Genomic DNA, 23,425 nt, shown 5'->3' on the forward strand with positions numbered 1-23,425 from the left:
TATATTCCAAACAAAGGCAGATATGTCATAATTGGAAGCAACAGCCAATAGCTGCAACTTTTAGCTTGAATTTTAAGACCCCATTCGCTGAAATTGTTCAAGAAATAAAGACACAGCAATCCAAAAACCTAAGGAAGATGCAATTTAAAAGTTTCAGTTTGCCCCCATTGCATGCCCTATTGATTTGTACACAATGCGTTCGCGAACAAGAGAACTAGCGCCGTGCTGTCATTGATTAGCACGAAAAACTAGCGTCGTGCTTTCATTGATTAAAACACAAAAGTGCAACTTTTTATTTTGTTTCTTCATTAGGTTTTAGATCACCGTTTCTGTAATTCTCAACCAATTTCAACAAATAAGGTCTTAAATCAGAGCTAGAGAGTTGAGAGAAGGTCTCCAATTTTATTCCTTGAAAAAGAACAGTTTTGTCTTTTCGAAACTTCGGGTTTTTAACTTTGTAACGTTTTTTGTTACTCCCCCATTGGATGTTGTGTCATATTTTCCCTGTTTTTAATTTTATCCGTTGATATTGTGACACTGTTGTATCCTTTTGGATCCATCTTTTGGTACTACGTTGTTGGTAAAACAAAAAACTCACGATTCGGACGGATGATTGGTTTGTACAGTAGTGTGAAGTACTTATTTCAAAGCACGTATTATAACTCACTTATAACTTGATTTCCTATCCAGTTATTGCAACTTCTTAAGGGAAGGGGTATGAACGTTCTGAATACGAAGAATGTCCTTCTGATATCAAATAATTTTGATTTTTTGAAATTCGCAATGTAATACCCATTTTATGGCAAATGATTAAAAATTGATATTTTTGATATTTAACAGTACTCGAAGTAAATTTTATAAATCTGATGATTTATACTTAAGGTGTACGTAGGTGGGATGAAAAGCCGACGATCAATTGAAAATTTTAACCTTTCGTATTGAAGATATGGATTTTTTTCCAAAACACCAAAAAAAAATTAGGAAAAAAAAAAAAAAAAATCCATATCTTCAATATAAAAGGTCAAAATTTTCAATTGATCGTCGGCTTTTCCTCCCAGCTACATACTCTAAGAATATATCATTAGATTTATAAAATTTACTTCGAGGACTGTTCTATATCAAAAATTTGAAAAATATCAAATTTTAATAATTTGTCATAAAATTTGTATTATATCGTGAATTTCAAAAATGAAAATTATTTGATATCAGAAAGACATGCTTCGTATTCAGAATGCAATTCGATAAGTCTGAGGTGCTCTCATGTCCCACAAAAAATACTGTCGCCATAAACGCTCATTCTAGATCCCTTAAGTCGTCTGTTTCATGTGGGATAACCTCATCACAAATTGAATAGAAAAAACACAAATTTCCCTGGTTTGTGCATGCTTCTTATATGATTTGAACAGTGTGGGCAGCTCCCGTTTATGCTGCGGTCTTGTTGCTTTACTGTGATGACTATTTGGTAAAAAATATATTCCTCAGACATTTGATGCATTTCAGTATTTTATATACAATAGTTATTTTCAAATTAAAAGCGGTCTAAAGTTTCATTCGGAGTAGAATAAAATGAAAACGTCAGTTATATTTTGTGATTATTATTGTTTTGTTGAGTAATTGGTTTTCATTTATGAAATTGTCTAGAAATAGTCTGATACGATTAGCATTGGCCTACATTTATGTAGGGTTCACAAAATATAACACGTGGCGTCAGATGTAATTAGTAGTATTCATATACAACATTTTATAATAGAGTTTTATTCTGCACTGGAAATTTCATAGATTGGAATATTCATACAACTTTTGCAATCCAGTTTTGCAGTGGAAATTCTAGATCAAGTACAGAACGCGTCATCGCATGTATAAGGCTTAGGCCGTATAAAATTAATGTTTTGGTTCTCGTCCAGAGGATTTTCATGAATTGATGAGGGAGGGAGGTGTTTTTTGTTTGTTTTTGTTTTTTCAATGTAAAATTAGCATTGTTAGTAGTTTTCGGTCTTCTCCAACAGTGCTCGAGGAAACGATGAGACCCTTTTTTTTTTTTCAAATGTGAGATTCTGAGGATAAACCCCTAGAGTACCACAAAAGACTTGGAAGTGATGCTTGTTCTCTAATAAACTTATTTATATGTATGAAGATTTCATAAATCATTCCAAAGTCTAAAAAATAGAAAAATATTAAAAAAAAATATAAAAAAAATCTGACAAATCCCAGAAATTGAGGAGGGAGGGACGAGAACCAAAATATTAATTTTACACGGCCTTATGATGTTCAGAAATAATTAGATATTATATTCAGCGTCGCTCGGGCGGACGCATGTTGAATGACGCAAGCTTATAAATCCATACAATATGATATATTTGTATACAAATTTGATTAATACAGATAACCCATTGTTAAACTCTAATAATTTAATAATGTTAGTTAGTCTTAGTCTGATTACCAACATATGCACATGACATGCGTTGTCACATTTCAATACAAATGAATGGGGAAAGTACTCAATGCAGAGCACCATTAGATAATTACTTTTTTAGATAGAGAGAGATGGGAAAAAACCTAATGAGTTACAGATAATGATTTAGAAGACAGTGTTTCATTATTCCATCTCATACCGAATCTATCCCATCAACGTGTGGATAATTAGTGATATACAACAATACTGCAGTGCTCAAAGGTGAATTGGATTAACAGGTTGCTTAAGAGCTTCAAACTACCTTACAACTAAGCTTACAATTAGTTGAGTTGTAAGCTCTTAATATTAATTTATTTTATAAATATTAAATTGGTATTATTCAGTTAGTTGTAAGTTTATGTTTTTCCTCTCAAATGTAGCCTCCTTGGCCAGGGTCCATATTACCTCAACGAAAATCAAGGTATGATGTGCACGGATTATGTTATATTCATCCTTAATTTGGTGGTTAGCGCTTGGGTTCAGTGTCCGATAATTTGTTTAAAGAAATACTATATATTTCTCAATACACATGGCAAAGCATGATATGTATTATAGTGTAGTTTGATTGAAACCTTCTGTCAACGTGATCAAATGCAGTGCTTTTAACTTCTTAACTTTAATATCTATATTAATAAGAGTACTGACATGGTAATTTATAAAGGAAATAGTCTGAATAGGTAGATTTCTACACATCTTCGGATTACCCAACTTGATACAAAGCGCTTAATTTATTCAATAAAGTATCTTTTAATACATATAAAACGTTAACAGAGACTCATTGACCGCCTTTCTTAAGGTAGAGAAGATTTCGTACACTTCCCGAAATGCATTTCTTCTATTTCAATTTCCTGTACTGATTTGCTATCTAGTGCAACATGGGTTGATAGTGACCAACGGTACCTCAACGAACAGAACACATTCAAAGCTTGCAAATTCGACCCATGTTTAGCCAGTGTATTATATTCTAAATTTCAAAGCAAATAGAACATGTACAAAGAAATAGAAGTATCATTTGACGAACTGAGGTGATGTATCATGCTGCAAAGGATTCTGGGAATTGTGCGATATCTTGTCTATCCTAATGTTCGATAGTGCCATAAATAATAAAAACAAAAAGGTTCACTATTTCGAAAGTTAGGCTAGGTTTAGAGTTAGCGTTAGGGTTTGGGTTCAGGTTCGGTTTAGTGTTAAGATCAGGTTTATGCTAGGGTGTTAGAGACTTTTTGGACTAGCGACCCTCAGGATTCGCGAACCTTAGGACTAGCAGACCTTGGGTGACCAGTGGATGTAGACGATTTGACTACATTCTTTTTAGGATCTGTGATTTGGGGTTTATAAAATTTGAGTATTCAAAAAAATAGAAAAATGTCAGAACATTTGAATAATTATTCATATATATCAAATTTGATTATTTTGAAAATTTGAATACAAATCAAATTTGAATAGTCATCAAATCTGAATAAGCCTGAATTATAAAGGTTAAATTTGAGGTTATTGTTCGGAACTCAGGCTATGACAAAATACATTGCCATGTATGGCTTAAGCGAAAGGCTTATCGACAAAATAAATCGTAACAATACTTCCTGTCAGAAGTCTCAAATTGAGGTTTTTATGCAAGAAAATGTAACATTAAAAGACAAGAAGGAAAGATCGTGTAGATATAAGAACAATATTTTGTATTTTAGAGTTTGACTCATTTTAACCGCAGCAGACATGACCTTGACCTAGATATTATTCGTCGATCCTGGTAGTAAAATTAATTGTAAGATGAATATTCCAAAGTACAAGTAACCCCCGGGAAGTAACAACAGGGCATTTTTCAACTATGCTAAATCTATTTGCTACAAATATGAGCAAAGATAGAAGGAAAAATCTGGTAAAAATAAGGACAATATTTTGTATTTTTGAGTTTGACTCATTTTAACCGCAGCATACATAACCTTGACCTAGATCCTGTGAGTAAAATTAATTGTAAGATGAATATTCCAAAGTACATGTAACCTTTCTTAGGTTTAATTGTGGTCTTGTGGTTGTTCCTATAATTTATGTCTTTATTGTTTTTATTATGAATATGTGTGTATTGTTAAGTGATCTAGATTGAGCGTTTATGGCGTTTCGACAGTATTTTTTTTGGGACATGAGAGCACGTCAGACGTATCGAATTGCATTCTGAATACGAAACATGTCTTTCTGATATCAAATAATTTTCAATTTTGAAATTCACGATATAATACAAATTTTATGACAAATTATTAAAATTTGATATTTTTCAAATTTTTGATATATAACAGTCCTCGAAATAAATTTTATAAATCTAATGATATATTCTTAAAGTGTATGTAGCTGGGAGGAAAAGCCGACGATCAATTGAAAATTTTGACCTTTTATATTGAAGATATGGATTTTTTCCCATAAAGACCTATTTTTTTGGTGTTTTGGGAAAAAATCCATATCTTCAATACGAAAGGTCAAAATTTTCAATTGATCGTCGGCTTTTCATTCCACATACATACACTTTAAGTATAAATCATCAGATTTATAAAGTTTACTTCAAGTACTGTTAAATATCAAAAATATCAATTTTTAATGATTTGCCATAAAATGTTACGCATTTATTAACCTACGAGCCTATTACATTGCGAATTTCAAAAATCAAAATTATTTGATATCAGAAGGACATTCTTCGTATTCAGAATGCAATTCGATATGTCTGATGTGCTCTAATGTCCCACAATAAATACTGTCCAAACGTTCATACCCCTTCCCTTAACAACTTGAGCCAAATTCGTAAATGTTTTAAAAGAGACATCAAAGAGACTTTTGCACACATGCAGATTAATGCGACCTAACGGGGACGTATATAAATTGATAAATCTTGTGGTATATGTATTGACATTGCTGGTATGATTATTCAGGTTTAATAGCGTTTGTCAGTTTGTGTGCAAAAAATATCGTTGCAGCAAAACTATCGTCAAATTCGTATATTGATAGAACCAATCAGAGTGTGTATAATGCATGTACGCGTACTCCAGTACTGTAATGCTTTGCCTTTATTTGAGGTTCTGGTTAAAACTATATGGGCCCGAGTTGAGATCAATACAGTACGAAATATTAGCTCGTAATAGGATGGACTCGTAACATTGATATAGAATGGCGTAAAAACGCGCACTTTTAACAACTTGAGCGCAGTAACAAAAACCCAATAATTCTCGCCTATTACGAGCTGACCATAGTATATTACTATTGATCTCACCGCTGGCCCATAGTTTTAACCATAACCTCTCATGGCAATATTTATTTGTTTCCAGAACATGTTTAGAGTACTGGCGGGCAATTAGTTTAATAATTGAACATCCATTGATGTTTTGAAATTAGATAGCTAATATGCTGCCTCTCAGTAGACTCCCCTGGACCACACCACTCCACGCCATACATACATTCTGCCAGTCACATTTCCCAGATATGAAATTTTTTTAAAGTAAAATTAATTTTAATTTTACTTCATTAAAGTTTGGCGGAGGCGGGGTTCGAACTCACAGCGGCGGACTGCTTTGGATACACTATGGACCCAGCGACTTAGACCACTCGGCCACTTGTCTTCTTGGAATTCATTTGAAACTTATTTAAAGATATAATCGCAACTTCAACATAGGCCTACCACGTGACAAGCAAAGGCAGAAAACGTACCATATTTTGGAATTTTATTTGCCTAAAAACATTTATGTGTATTATTAGCGCTCAATTATTGTTAACTGCGTGTTTTATACAAAAAAAATCCAATAATAAACATGATAACTGGGCGTCTGTATGGACAATACATTATATCGATTTTGACACGTGCTTGTGTCTCAGTAGATTTCCATGGTCAGTAAAATACTATAGAGGAAAACCTACCATTTTCTTGTATACACGTTCGATGTTTTTATCAATTACATAAAAATCCATTTTAGACCCCAAATGTTTTTTCAGGAAATAAAAGATTAGATTACAATAAAAACGAAACAGTAATCTTTTGCAACGTTTTTTCTATCCTTATTCTTGCTCAATTAAAAAAATATTTTGGCGTATATAAAATTGAAATAAAATTCTCTGCTTCTTAAACGACATCAAATGTGCCACAATTGTGTATCACGAATCGTTATATATGATGTGCAGTTAATATTCATATTTTCTTTTATACAGAGGATGCTTCAGTAAAAAAAAAAAAAATATTTTCTTGAAAACCCTCTCACTCGGTTATTTTAAAAGGTAACCACGCTTCCCTAGAATGTGCAATAAATTAGCATTAAAATTTTTCTTATTCTAACAGCAAGCGTTTCTAGAATGTATTATGGCGAAATGTGGTGTACCCCTGGACAAAGTGATTGTAAGAAATTGTTTAATTGATAATGATTAATTGCTACACATTGGCATCACAATCTGACTGGCTCATCTAAGAATGTAGTATACATCTGTAAATTATTCTGACCCATTTTTGACAACCAAAACAGCAACACATCGATGTCCTTAGTTAACTCTGTGCATTGCTCTATACTTAAGTTAATTTGTCACGTGCTATCTTACACTTACAACCTGGAATGGACACGTGGTACTTAACTTTAATGTTTAATATTGTTTGCAATTGGTTAATTGCAACAGAAAGAATTATATCAGGTCCAAGCAATAGCTTCAACAGATTTCTAATCCTATCATTTTTCTTACTTAACTTTTCGCTAACATATAAGAATTTTGACATGTGAAGTGGGAAAATACTTTATTAATCTAAGAGGATATAACTTCTGTCCTTCTGAATGTTCAGTTAGGATTCAATTAGCTTGATGATCAGCTTGATGATGGCTGACGATGCCGAAGACGTTAGAGAAGCACAAGTATGAATACAGAACTCGATTAATGCATCCCTCTTAAGGCGTGTCGCAGCCTTCAGGTCATATTTTTACAGTTTTTGGTTATTTTGCTAATAAGTACAGTTTATTTCTGCAAAGTAATACATTGGTTTTATAGAAAATTAGTCAAGGAAGCTACTGGTCACGTTAATATTTCCTTATATGTTTCCGTATGGAATTATTGTTAAGATTATATTTTCCAATCGCTACACTGCTATTTCTTAGCTATAATTCAAAAAGTTTTGTTCTTCCTAAATCAATCATTCTATGTAACAGTGCATAATGGGTGCATGTTAAAGGAGTATTTCGTGATCCTAGCATCCTCTATTTATGTCATTTTCATTAGATATCCACGAAAAAACCTATTCCCAAAATTTCAGTTGATTCCGATTTTGCGTTCGCGAGTTATGCATGATTATGTGTATTACACTGCTCCATAGACAATGCGTGGTAATTTCGTTCTGGTGCACCAGAACGAAATTCAAATTTCACAATATCTTTGCTAAACGAATTAATCTGCAAGAAATATTTTGTACATAAACATTATGTAGCCAGAGGTTTCCAGTGATATAAAAATCTCAACTTTTTTTGAGACACGTGGGGGGATGAAGCTGTGGATCACGAAATGCCCTTTTAATTCAAGAATTATATTAATTCGTTCGCATTTTCTAATTTCAAAAGGATAAGTGATCAATCGGAAGTCGGAAATATTGTTTTTGAGACATAGCTAAACAAAAGAAGCACTTCCTTTTGTTTCCTATTGTTTTGGAAACTCTTTAACTGCTCATATCTTTTGTTTGAACTGCTTGTTCAAATTCGATGGTTTTTTCTGCAAAATGTAGCTTTGCAAATGTTGTTTACAATCCTATAAAAAAAACCTGAAATTTGAATATGTCCCACTTCAGGCTGATTTTGCTTGATCACACCACAAATGATGCACATTGTAAGATGCCATCTTTCTGGAGTGATTCCATTTATAGAGTGCAATCTCTCAATCAAAACTATACGCTTATGATCACAGAGTTCAAACTCTAAAACCGCTTGTCCTTTATATGGAAGGCCCTAAATAGGGCGGATGTTCACTTTTTGCATTTTATAAAGCAATGAAGAGGAAAAATAAGCTATTTTAAGATCCAAATGAATAATAAATCTTAAAAGTGGTCATCTCTGGAAAAGATAATCCCTATGTACAAACTACAATGGGTATTACATGAAAACAACATTCCCTTTAAAAGGGAAAGCTTGGCTCACAATCGAGAATAGGTCTGTTATCTTATTAGTTGATATAGTAGACTCTGTATCACATATCAAGTGTTGACATGATCTTACATCAACAATATATGTATTAATGAAATACAGCCAAATAATGAATAATGAAAGAGTCGCCTCATCACTCAACATAAATATGTGACGGGAAACCTAACATCAACCTCCATTAGCCTTGGAGGAAAAAGTAAAGTCAGCGCCATTCAAAATTGCTTTTCGCCAGTGTTCTGTTCCACACAGCAGTGCGAGAGTCGATCAGCGACAATGAGTAATTTATAACAACATTTTGATCATCGATGGTCCATTCGTAAATGCATTTTCAACCAGTTTCTTAGATTCATTAATTACAGAAACAAATAGCATCCTTAAAAAGCGCAATAATTATAAGGGTTTGTAATAATTACGATAAAGTGGAAAATGATTATGTTTCAAGGCGTGATTATCGATTATTACAGAAGGACAGCTCATTCCAGCAAAGTGCATTCAGTGGTCATTTCAATTTGCACATGTATCTAGTATAAGGCGACGAAAAAAAGAAACCTGTTCTACGGGTGGACGAACCTTTCAAGTAGGGTCGGTCGGTATATCTGTTTTTTCTTTCTTCTTCTTCTTCTTCTTTTTTTTATTTTTTAAATGACCCAAAAAATAACCAAAATCTGTAAATAATTTGCAATTTGAGAAAATATAAAAAAAATTGTTCCTGAAATTTCCGAAATTTGGGTCGGCATTCATTTGTACATGATTTTTTTTCCAATTTGTTCAAAATCTGGGTCGGTCGGACCCGTAGAACAGGGTTTTCTTTTTTCGTCGCCTAATGCGCAAGTTTAATGAAATGCACGTCTTTCTGTAAATCGCAAAGAAGTTTATGATATACGCTATTCCAGTATTGATTTTTTTGTATTTTTGAGAAAAAATGTATATCTTCAACACGAAAGGTCAAAATTTTCATATGATGGACGATCATTCATCCCAGCAACATACACTTTAAATACCTATCATTCGATTTAGACAATTCACTTCGAAGACTGTTAAATTTTAAAAAATATCATTTTTTACTCATTTGCCATAAAATGTGTATTATATCGCGAATATAAAAAGTATCAAAAATATTTGATATCAGAAGGACATTCTTCGCATTCAAAATGCCATTCGACAGGTCCCACAAAAAATATATGTAAAAGCGTCGCTATCCCTACCCCTAATAAAACTATTAAACACAACACAATAATACTATTTGCATAACATCACGCTTTGCTACTGTACTAATCATGTTATAATGCTGATAACTATAATTCTAATAAGTATCAGCTCGCTTGAGTTCAGTCAATTTAATGTGACACGTAGTGGAAATGAAAATTCGTTTTATCATAATCCACATCTACGAGTCGAATTTATTTGTATTTAAGCATGAAACATTTTCTTAAGATTGTAATCACTTCCTTTGGATAAACAAAGAAACCCACTGTACAGAATATTGAGAAAGCTAAGTATCAGCTTGCGTTAATTTCTTAAGAATAATGACGAAAATAATATGTTGATCGCCTTTTATAGTTCAACTCCATTTAACATCTAATTCCATTCAGAATTTATCAGACCAGTATAAGCATATCACGATAATCTCTTTCACCGAAAGTAAATTGAACACCTAAAATTACAAGTAAATACCAATTTGAACTCCATTTAGCTGCAGTGATTTTGTTATTTACATGTTATTTACATCATTACAAATAGCTGTACAACTCTATAATCTATCGTATTTTAAATCGCTAAATTTCACCTGACAATATTGAACTCCGTTTTACATGGACATAATTATATAGTATCAAACATTAACCTTTTAATATAAAATGGTCCATTTTGTGGAGAAAGGGAACCAATCGTGTACAAGTAAGAGTACGTTGTCATCGTTTTAAAGACGCTTTTTATCTTGACATTTTAACTCCATATAAAGTACAAGATGTGAAAGATATACTAGTATACAATCGCATTTTACTGTGACAATTTGGTTTTCAGCTTTAATTGTTTTATGTTTTCCGCATATGGATCGATGTAAAAGTAAAATAGTACAATGTATTAGTTTTACACATTAATCTGTTTTCTTAGGCGTTGTCGGAAACTTCCAGACCAACCCCTGTAAACATCTTTATATCTTTTCAGATTTTTACCACCTGTTGTTGACATAATTGATTGGAAAGAGAGTGTTCAATCATGTTATGCCGTTGCATCTTTCATATGTATTACTTTGAAAAGAAATTTCGATTGTGAGGGTTTACAGCCCAGGCTGTATAGCGTAGTTAATTTGTCAACTGTTTCAAACAATATTATTCTCTGTAAAATGATGTGAATTTCCAGGTATAATATTTAAACAAAGACTTCAGAAGAATACAATATAAAACACACAATAAAAAAATACCATACATATATTTTTGTACACGAATGAAGTACAGCCTGTCGTCGCTCTGTCTTCATTTCGCCTTCAGATTCACTATTTGTTCCAGAATAAACTAGGCTATATGTCAATTTTCACCCGAAAATCACTTTAGTAAGTCAGTCAAAACATTTCCCTTTATTAAAGAACTCCTTTTAGTCGTTCAGTTGCGAGTTCTTTTACTCATGTTTATTACAGTAACCCATAGACTAATGTGTTGTAATTTCTGTTCGTCGACAGAGAGAATATACAAAAAATTTTCATATGTATGCACACAAACATTATGTTTTGATGCCGTAAAATCCCAACTTTTTTGGAAGAAGTGGGGGACTGCTTTGAATCACGAAAAACAAATACCCTTTCAAATGAAATGTAAAATTAAAAATCAATTATGTCATTGAACTATGGGGTAACAGTATTTTCGTAAATATTTGAAATATATTTCATAAGACACGCAATAATAATTTACCTAATAGGGTCAAATTCAAACAGCTTATTAATTTGCGAAGTTGGCACCTGCTGTAAAAAATATACTTATAAAGAATTATATTAAGACTATAGATAAAGGATCGTTTTAAAAATACACCTGTTTTCGTTACGCATCTTCTTGCACCTGTAAGTCAGTATAAGTCTTGAAGAGCATGATGGAATTTGAAACGGAACTTAGTATACATGGTATATGCAATAGGATGCTGTTGATATCACAATCATTACAAAAATCACTTCTGTCATTTCCCTCATTTCTAGGGCTACCTCAACAACTACTGTATACTGGTATGTATGTCCGTATATTCATTTGTTTACATTTCATTTTAAAATTTAATAACAACATATTAAATGTTTTTGTTTCAATTTATTTTGCATACCACTTAAAGCACGCTGAGGGTAAACGTGGTAAATAGAGGAAAAGCAAATCACATACCTTTCAGAACATTCGTGATGTCTATCAAGTACTATATCCTGAAATGCCCAGACTATTTAATAAACCTGTCGAAATTGCGGAGTTTTTATGAATTACTCATTTTGTTATAAAAACTCAGTTCAAAATGCGTGTATAGTTATATATCCCAATGGTAATAAAAGCTTTCTCGGCTTGTTTTGATGTTGTTGCAGCGGAGGAGTAACATTGTAACACTTTCTTCTCTTAAGTTGTAGGGATTTGTTAAAGGAGCTTAAGGTAGGCAAATGACCTATTAAGAACTGTAAGTAGAAAAGAATAACCTTTAAAGGCTGGTTTTAAGTAACCTTTAATGCTCTGCATGCTAGCCATAAGCTTCAACATAGAAAGTAGTCAAACACTTTGAAATATTATCTTAAGGTCATGAAAATGTACAATAAATTCTGAAAATTTTGAAATTAAAAACATTGCAACTTTTCTTCTGCAGTCGACACCCGCGTGGAGAGAGTTAAAGGCTGGTTTTAAGTATTTATGAATTACAGTTAAACATACTAATCACCGTGCAACAGAATCTTGACTCTAATCCTTATTTTGTATACCACTATATCCTGAAGCGTAGCATTAATCTGTTACGCTAACATTAGTAAAGTTTACTTCTTTAAGGGGTACTACACCCATTGATTTTTTTTTGCATTTTTTTGCATTTTGTGAAGAAATTACAAAAAAAAATTGGACAAAGTGGTATGCAAAATGAAGGGGCAAATCTTCTCGTTTTATTGGTGGTATCGGTATCAATGTACCTTACATGCTTTTACAGATAGAAGCCAAAAGGAGGTACATCACTGATGATTTAAATTCACTTCATTTTGGAAAGCTTACTATCAACGGATTTCGTTAAAATTTTGGATATGTGTTGCTAACACATTAGGGAAATAAAGTTGATATGTAAAATGGGAATAAGTGGTTCCTGATTTCTTTTATGACTTCATGAACTTGGTGCTCCACAACTATCAAAAAAGGAACTGGTTAAAATGCTTCTATTTTCAATGTTGAGCTATATTTTGTATTTTTAACTTGCGACATTATTGCACTGAAACTTAATTAAGCCATAGGTAACAGGTTACAACAACCATACTACAGCAATGATGAAAAAATGGTATTTCTTGTCACCTATACAACCATATTGGGTAGTTTTCCGTAAGCTTACCTTTTGTGATTTTGGTAACTATTTTATATTTATTTGTGAAATCCGTCTCAACTAGGCATTCTAAATTGTACTCACCATTTACATCCCAAGGTATATTAGTATATCCACCATGCACTTCTCGATATATATCCAGTTAAAGACAGAATATCAAAATTATGCCTCATATGATATCACAGACTCTCACATGTGTTTTCAAAATTGATGCTTAAATTTGACCTGAACCAATTGACCTATAACCTGACATACGGTGACCTAATAGCCTTTTCTTCTCCTAACAACTAATGACTATGCATCCATTGTATAAGTGTTTATTTAATTTATTCAGTGTTATATCATGGTAGGTATTTTGCATGCACCACTATAGATTTTCTATAGAGAGTATAACAAAGGATTTAATGTATTCTATTCATGTACCCTACTTGAACATTTTGAAAAGAATAAATTATGGTTTGTTATGAAACACAGATCTGAGTTACTAGGTTACAGTAAACAAAAAATATATAGGGTTAAAATGACTTACTAAAATGGTTGAAAGTCACTTTATATGTAGATATATTTTATAAGTTAAGGACATGAGGTGATAAACATATATATGTACTTAATAAATTTGCAAGAAAAAAAAGAAGAGGGGTACTGATGAAAATCGGGGTATTATATCGCCTTAACCCTGATCCTGACCCTCTAATTCAGAAGCTTAAATTTGAGGTTTATAAAAGCTGACAGTTATTTCTAATACATTTGTTGGGATTTATTTTAATTCCGGGCTGTATAAAACATTTTAAGCGTCATAGATACGAAATTGCATTTATGACTATATTTTGTCGGTTTTTTATATGACTCATGGCATGCCAGGTATATTGGCACAAATGATACCAGTTGAAAGACAGTACTTAGCTTTTCGCATGACTAGCGAGGGACTACAGGATCCTATGTCATTTCATCTAGGCACGCCACACAACAGATCATTAGCTTTTACGATATACCTCATTACGTTCCAATCACTAATGGCAAACCATTGGAAATACTCTTCACGTCGATTACTTGCAACTCTATAGCTATTTCTTGTTGATACCAACAATATTTGTGTCTATTGCAATGGAAATACGTGCGCAGTTAATGCTGGATTTGGATTAATATTTGGATTTTACACTTTGGTTTTTCGTAATCCGTGAGTAGAATATTAACGAATGATTAGATATAGTAAAAGCAGTAAAAGCATCCCTGGCATGCCTGGCAAAAGTAGTATATGCTGTCTTTGATATTTTTTCATGTGGTGTTTGTTCTGTTGCTTTTTGTTTTGGCTGTCGTTGTTTTCTTTATTACTTTCAGCTGTTAGTATGTATGTTTCGCTGGTTACTATTTATATCTACCTGAATTTCAAATAATAATATTCATTAATGGCACCACTGACAAATCTGTCAGGACCTTCACTTAGGGCTATCGCTTGCCCCCCCCCGGCCTGCCAAAAAACCTTTGCCTCCCTAATTTGCACATGCCAAATATTTGGGACCCCAATTTGCAAACCTTAAATGATCTACATATCATGATATTGCGAGCACACCAACAGGAAAATTTGCATATTGAAGCATTTCCGTACTGTCTTACGAAGCCTTTTTAGAGCGTTTTATTTAAAAGGCGCACCATGAATGTGTGCCAAAATTCTCCTCCCCCCTCGGCTTGCCAAAATTTGCTTGCCTCCCCCTTTCGGCTGGCCAACAGCCATCCCCCCCCACCCCACAAATTTTACACTCACAGGGCTCATAATTATTGAACAGCCAATTACATAACGAATGTCAACATTTAAAAAAAAAATTCGATTTATGAATTAATGATTAGTAAATGGTAAATGGTCGCCTGTTGGTTCAAATATTCTTGTAGTCCCACGGATGTAGGTGTGTAGTCAGTGGGTATATTAGTCGGTGAGAGTAGTCACTCGTTTGGTTGGTTTTTCGCTTGTTAACTGGTCTCGGCTCGCATACATGTCCGACGGACCGACATTGTCGGTCCTTTGACAGGTTGTATGTCAGCATGGTCGGGCAGTTCCTCGATTGGTCCATAAATTGGTCGATTAGTCGCTAACGTGATCAGTTAGTCGGTTAGTCCATCATTTATCGGTGTCGGTTGGTCGTTCAGTTAGTCAGTTGGTTAGTCATTTGGTTAGTCTTTTACTTTTAGCGGTATGGCGGTCACAATAGGATGGTGGTACATGCATGAATTTGCCCACTTTTACCCATTTAAAATGCTGCCATGCATCGAATAGAACATCGTTAGCGCGTTTGCCCGTTCAAAGACGTCAAGTTACTGCAGCAACAGTCCTCTATACCAGCTTGTGCCCACAAGATCTGAAGGCACTGCTACCAAAGCCAATTGTAGTCAGAAGAGCTACCCGCTCCAGCTTGTCCATGCCTTGCCCTGCTCTCACAGTACCAGTTTCTAGAACCATATCTACTGGCATGACCTTCATCTACACTGCAGTACACGTTTGGAATAGCCTACCAGATGGAGTTGTCGGAGACGTAACTGACAACGGCGCACCATCCTTCAAGACCAGAGTGCATAAGCATCTCATTTCATGTCTCTGATGCTTAAGTTACTGTACCCCGTCACTCGTGTTGATCCTAAGCTGCTGTGAACCACTGATTGGCCCATGTGGTTGTCTTTTATAGTGCCTAGGTGTCACTCCTCACTGTTGTTCACTCTAGCATTTTATTTTTAAAAAGTTTAAAAAGAGCATGAAACCGCATTTGATGGAATCACAAACAAAACCAGGGCATGAAGGCCTAGGTATACAAGAAAGGAACCGTTCATACGAGGAACTCAACCCTATTCTCTAACCATTTGGTTGTAATCTAAACAATGTTTTCATAAACATAATCAGATAATAGAAACATAATAACGATAAATCCGAGGGCCTTTTCTCTTGCTTGTCAAGTGGATCAAGTCCTATCGTTGCTCATATCCGCCCAACCATCAACCCAGCGTCGTGCTTTATCATTTGGTACCCAGGGACCAGCAATATCTCTCATAACCTTAACCGAACTAAAACTCACTAAAGCTCACTATGAAAAGGATTGCGCATGCATGCATCACACGTGATGCGATGGTGCAATCAGCTCCAAGTCATTATATACCCACGGAATCACTGGCCAGGTCGGTGATCTTCTGCCAGCCATGCGAGGGGTCCGAGGGTAGAATCCCGGGTACCAAGTGATTTTTTTCTTCACATTCTCTCCTTTTTCAAAAAAATAGTGACACAACATGGGCTCGGCTAGGACTAGTGGAACATAGATGACCATCTAATATATTAGCTGTAGAGTACTGAATTTGTTAGAATGAGTCAGTGCAATCAACTCACGGTGCCAAATTGACTATGAACTTGAAGTCCGATTTTATGGCAATTATAATTTGTACCATAAGTAGGATAAAATATAAATTGGAGTAGGTCTTTATCATGTTGACGTGCGTAAGTCTTATTATTGTGATAGACTTATGGGCGGCGTTACATATACAGGGAAAGGAAGAGACGATATCACAATATAATTACAATTATTACCCATCCCTTGGTTTTGTATGTTAAACAAAACGTTGTGTGTTCAGTTACACATTCCAGCCACATAACACCAACTTGGTTCCGTCTGTGTAAATCATGTTTATTGAGCGATGTCATTTGATTGGAAACTTCTGCCAACCTGTTCAAAAGTGGTGCTTTTAACTTTTTAGTTCTTAACGTTAATATTCATAATAAGAGTACAGAAATTATGTAATTTAGACAGAAACTATTTCTACAAATTATTATTACACAGTTACTTGTCTTGCACAGGATTACTCAACTTGCAACTTACTAAGCTTACTAATTATTCAACAGGGTATCTTTTAATAATGCTAAATCTGTTTGCTACAAATATGAGCAAAGATAAGAAGGCAAAATCAGGTAAGGACAACATTTTGTATTTTAGAGTTTGACTCATTTTAACCGCAGCAGACATCACCTTGACCTAGATATTATTCGCCGATCCTGTGAGTAAAATTAATTGTAGGATATTATAAAGTACAGATAACCTTTGTAAGGTGTAATTGACTGACAGCGACGTATATAAATATTATGATCTTATTGCCCATATCATGATTATTAATCTTTTGTGAATTTGACAACTCCATGTATGTCTATAGCACACTTGCATTGGTTAAAAAGTTTTGATATTTCAAAATGACGTTTTGGTATGTATTTTATTGTTTCGATACGCTATTGTCATTTTTCTTCAAATTAACCATTTTCGACTTCAGCCTGGGCGAAATAGGCCTATTAGTAATATAGTGCAATACGAAGTTATTATTGAAACAGAATATGAAGTAAGACATCATGTGACTTTATAACAAATATTGTATAAAAATTACAACTTACGACAAACGAATTAAATACAAAATAATCAACTGTCTTTTTTATTTCGAATTTTTGAATAGTACTTTCCTAGTTCGTGAATTGCCACTTGAATTATTCATTATTTATTATTTCATATATTTGAATAGCAACTCCCTTGTCATATTTTGTTAAGGCAAAATTATGTTGCCACTATACGAAAAGCAAATGGATGTGTGTCCTATCCACTACGTCCGAATACCTTGTCGTTGCGTACTATCATTTGCATGTCAATAGTTAACTTTGTCTGTATTCTAACTATACTAAGCTTAAGTGAATTTGTCACGTGCTATCTTACACTTACAACCTGGATCGAATGGACACTTTAATCTATCATGGCTATTCCGGATTCTAAAGCAATACTTGTTTAAATTAAAAAGGTCTGGACAAGCCAATACTAGTTATGACCAACTTAAGTATCATCCGTTTGGGAAGTTAATACATATGTATGGACCAGTAGTGTAGCCAGTGGGGTGGCAAGGGGGCAGAGTGCCCCCCCTGACAAAAATGAAAGAAAAAGTGCCCCTGTGATAAAAAAAAAATGAATGAGAAAATCTGGAGGTCAAAGGAAAAGAAAAGGGACAAGGAGCGCCCTTTTCCACCAAAATTCACCCCGATCATGGCCTAAATATTGTAAAATATTTTTTTTTTTTGCGCGCCACACGCGCAAATCGTCCCAATGAATAAAGCCTCTCTACAAATATATTGTATGATGCAACTGCACTTTTTTTCGTCTGTGCCCCCGAAATTTTATTTTGCCCCTCCTGACCAAGAAAGCTGCCTACGCAGCTATGAATGGTTCATGTAACAAAGCAGTATACACCTGAAAATTCTGACCCACTTTTTACAGGAACAAAAAACAACAAATCAATGTCAATAAATTGTGGGATAGGCTTTTACGACGGGAATTCATAACAATTAGTTGTTTTTTAGCGGGTTCGCCGTCGGACAAGTTTAGAACTGTCAAGCTTTCGTCAGGAGTTGCTCTTACTTCTTCAGGACAAAGTACCTAAGAATGAGACATGTAGACCGCCCCTTGTCTACCGATGACTCTGACAAGAGTCGTTCACTGAAGACTGCCCCTTGTCAACAGAGAAAAAGCAGATCTCGCCTATCTGCTAATATAAAGGTTTTGGTGGCTCTGAAAAGAGCCGTTTGCTGAAGACTGCCCCTTGTCTACAGAAACAAGCAGATCTCGCCTATCTGCTGATTTAGTAAGTTTTGGTCAATAGTTAATCCTTAAATTCTCATTGTGCGAAGCTGAAGACAAATTGGCAAGGGCTGTCTTAAAGCACCTATATAATGGTACTTAATTTAAATCTATTCCGGAAGAAAATGCAATACCATTTAAACTACCTAGAACTGGACAAGCCAATGCTAATGAACACCAACACAAGTTCCACCCGTTTGCCTCGTTGGATGCAGATTGTGACACATTTGACTTGTTTTAATATAATTTGGATTTGGTTGCACGGAAAAAAGTATGTCAGGTCGAAGTAATAGCTTGAACTGATTTTTAATCCTATCATTTTTGGCAAGAAACATGTTTTTGTTCTTACTTAACTTTTCGCTAACATATATGTGGATAGAAAGTTTTAGGTTTTTGTGTACATAAAATACTTCATTATTCTAATAGGATACAACTTATGTTCTTCAGAATGTTCCATTAAGATTCAATCAGCTTGATGATCAGCTTGATGAAGGCTGACGATGCCGAAGACATGAGGAGAGAAGCGCAGTGTTAAGTACAGAACCCTATTAAGGGATCTGGAATATGCGTTTTGAGCGTTTGGACAGTATTTTTTGTGGGACATGAGAGCACCGTAGACATATCGAATTGCATTCTAAATACGAAGAATGTCTTTCTGATATCAAGTAATTTTCATTTTTTGAAATTCACGATATAATACAAATTTTATGACAAATTATTAAAATTTGATATTTTTCACATTTTTGATATATAATAGTCCTCGAAGTAAATTTTATAAATCTAATGATATATTCTTAAAGTGTATGTAGGTGGGATGAAAAGCCGACGATCAATTGAAAACTTTGACCTTTCATATTGAAGATATGGATTTTTTTCCGAAAAAGACCTAATTTTTTTTGTGTGTGGTATTTATAAAGTTTACCTCGAGTATTGTTTAATATAAAAAATATCAACTTTTAATCATTTGCCATAAAATGTGTATTACAGTGCGAATTTCAAAAATCTAAATTATTTGATATCAGAAGGACATTCTTCGTATTCAGAATGCAATTCGATATGTCTGATGTGCTCTAATGTCCCACAATAAATACAGTCCAAAAGTTCATACCCTATCCCTTAAGAAATTCCAGCGAAAGTGTAAAAAATTAAAATTGCTTACAAATTGGGAGAACAGTGCTAGTGCATTGATTGGTCACCCCAAGTTAAATAAGAAATAAATAAATAAATCAGTCATTCAATTTGTCATTTGGTATTTTAGAATGCAAAATTTGGCAAAAAATAAAGAAAACGGCAAAGTTGAAGCTCCATTCAAATACATGCAGCTAATTTACATACCGTCAGTATATGAATTACAGATTCATGTTAGTTCCTTATTTTTGTCTTAAATACGCGGCTTTCGTCGGAACCACTAGCATGCTACGTTAACACATTTAAGACAATGACAAAGGTACCAAAATCTGAATGAATTTCGATGATTTTTACGATCGTCCGGATGAACAAATCACTGAATTTGCCTTAATGCAACCCTCTTTTTTTAACATGTAAGGCGTGTCGCAGCCTTCAGATCATTTTTTCAGTTTGTGTTATTTTGCTTAAATAGTACAGTTTATTTCTGCAATGTTATACATTGGCCTTATAGGAAATTAGTCAAGGAAGCTACTGGTCACATTTATATTTCAACATAATATTTCCGCGTCGAATTATTGTTATGATTGAATATATCCAATCGCTACACTGCTATTTCTTAACTACCATTCACAAGGTTATGGTCTTCCTAAATCAATCATTCTATGTAAGAGTGCATAATCGGTGTATGTTAATTCAAAAATTATATAAAGTTTCTAATTTCAATATATAAATTTGTTCGCATTTTCTAATTTCAAAAGGATAAATAATGCACATTGTAAGATGACATCTTTCTGGAGTGAGATTTTCAAGGTGATTCCATTTATAGAGTGCAATCGCTCAATCAAAACACTGCGCTTTTTATCATAGAGATAAAATAGGGTGGATGTTCACCCTTATGCATTTTATGAAGCAATCAAGAAGAAAAATAAGTCATTTTTAAGATCCAAATGAAAAATAAATCAAACCTTCAAATTGGTAATCGCTGGAAAAGCTAATCACTATTTTCATTTAAGTTCTATGTACAAACTACAATGGGCATTACATATTACCAAAATTCCCTTTAAAAGGGAAAGCTGGGCTCACTATCGAGAAGAGGTCTTTTATCTTATTAGTTGTTATAGTTGCCTTTGTATCACCTATCAAGTGTTGACATGGTCTTACATCAACAATATAATGAAATACAGCCAAATAATGAATAATTAAAGAGCCGCCTCATCACTCAACAAATAAATGTGACGGACTTAACAACTACTTGCATTAGCCTTAGTGAAAATAGGAAAGTCAGCGCCATGCAAAATTGCTTTTCACCCGCATTATGTTCCACACAGCAGTGCGAGACGATTAGCGACAAATGAGTAATTTGGAACAACATTTTGATCATCGATGGTTCTTTTGTAAATGCAATTTTTCAACCAGTAATTTAGATTCATACATTACAGAAACAAATAGGATCTTCAAAAAGCGCAATAATCATAAGGGTTTGTAATAATTACGACAAAGTGGAAAATGATTATGTTTCAAGGCAAAATTATCGACTATTACAGAAGGACAGCTCATTCCAGCAAAGTGCGTTTAGTGGTCATTTCAATTTACACATGTATCTATAATTATAATGCGCAAGTTTAATTCTCGCTATTCACAATAAGGGCGCCGCCAGCGGTTTGCGATGTAATCTTGATGAATCATGGGAAAAGGTCGACATCCAAGTCCGCGCAATACGAATATTACCATGCTATTACATAGGAACACGTGACAATATTTTTTAGTTGGTCAATATAACGGTATTACACGCAAATCGATAGAGAAAAAATTAATTGTGCACATTTCAAATCACATTATTAAGTATTATTGAGTATCGATTCGCGTGTAACACCGTTATATTGACAAACTAAAAAATATTGTCACGTGTTCCTATGTAATAGCATGGTAATATTCGTATTGCGCGGACTTGGATGTCGACCTTTTCCCATGATACATCGATTATATCGCAAACCGCTGGCGGCGCCCTTATTGTGAATAGCGAGAATTGATGAAATACACGTCTTTCTGTAAATCGCAAAGAAGTTTATGATATAGACGAATCCAAATCCACGCACTCCTACACCTGACTAGCAGCCTTTAGTTGGGTAGCCATCGGCTACAATGCACCCAAAATGTGAAATGATTCGCCCTTGGCGGAAATTTTAAACTGCATTCCATCACCCGTTTTATACCTTCCGCGAAAACACAGGTAGACAAAAGAATGATTAGTTTACAACACAATAGGCCCTACAGTTCCCTTCGGCAAAACACACAGCTTTTACATGAGCTTACATGGTCTATTCGCTGTTGAAGTGACATAATAATCGGATTAACTACACGCGGTATCTATGCATTGAACCATATCATTCTGATCACTCACACCTGTACGATATGATCTTTGAAAAAAGCGGTATTGTATTCAATCTATGATTGCAGACATACACAGGTGATGGGTGCTTTAATTTGCACAATGGGGCGCTCAAAACACCAGGTTGGTGCAAACGGCTACCTAAAGATGTCCGACCAAATCCTGACCATGACTTGGCTACTTGGATTCGTCTATACGCTTATACGTCAACTACAGGGCTTTCGTTTAAAATAAAAATGAATGTTTGCATATATTTCAGTAATTGATCAGGCTCATCTGTCTAACAGCTTCATTATTTTGTTGTTTTGGGGTAAAATCTATATCTTAATAACGATAGGTCAAAATTTTCATATGACGGACGAGCTTTCATCCCATCTACATACACTTTAAGTACATATCATTAGATTGATACAATTTACTGTTAGCTTTCCAAAAAATAAATCTTTAATCATTTGCCATAAAATGTGTATTATATCGCGAATATCAACAAATCAAAATTATTAGATATCAGAAAGACATTCTCCGTATTCAAAATGCAATTCGATATGCCTGATGTGCTCTCAGGTCCCACAAAAAAAATATGCGAAAACGTCGCTATCCGAGCCCTTAATAAAACTATTAAACACAATACAATAATACTATTTGCATAACATCACGCTTTGCTACTGTACTAATCATGTTATATTGCTGATAACTATAATTCTAATAAGTATCAGCTCGCTTGAGTTCAGTCAATTTAATGTGACACGTAGTGGAAATGAATATTCTTTTATCCTAATCCACATCTAGGAGTCGAATTTATTTGTATTTAAAGCACGAAACATTTTCTTAAGATTGTAATCACCTCCTTTGGAATAACAACAAATAAAATACGCTGTACTGGTTACATTAATCTTACCTTCATTAACTATTAAATATGCCGCTGCGGCAAAGGGCTTGACGTATTAGCCACTGACAAGGTTTGATTATGTCCGTTTACCTGCGATGCGCGTGCGTCACGCCACTCAGCGGCAAGCGACATGAAAGTTTGAAACCAGCATAAAGACGAAAATAATATGTGGATCACCTTTTATAGTTCAACTCCAACATATCTAATTCCATTCAGAATTTGTCAAACAAGCGTCAGCATATCACGATAATCTCCTTC

General features: G+C 34.2%; 1 protein-coding gene across 3 annotated transcripts in view; it reads left to right on the plus strand.

The window, feature by feature from the left end:
* Positions 1–23,425, plus strand: part of LOC140164222 (uncharacterized) — a 150,933-nt gene that overhangs the window by 36,167 nt on the left and 91,341 nt on the right. Inside the window, exon 1 of one of the 3 annotated variants that reach the window (XM_072187472.1) lies at positions 14,126–14,302. The exons of the other annotated variants lie outside the window; for them this stretch is intronic. The gene's annotated coding sequence lies outside the window, so the exon portion shown is untranslated. Of the gene's footprint in view, positions 1–14,125; positions 14,303–23,425 lie in introns of those variants that run through there. 3 annotated transcript variants of the gene reach the window in all.

The sequence above is a fragment of the Amphiura filiformis genome, chromosome 11 (assembly GCF_039555335.1).
Source record: "Amphiura filiformis chromosome 11, Afil_fr2py, whole genome shotgun sequence".
NCBI lineage: Eukaryota > Metazoa > Echinodermata > Ophiuroidea > Amphilepidida > Amphiuridae > Amphiura > Amphiura filiformis.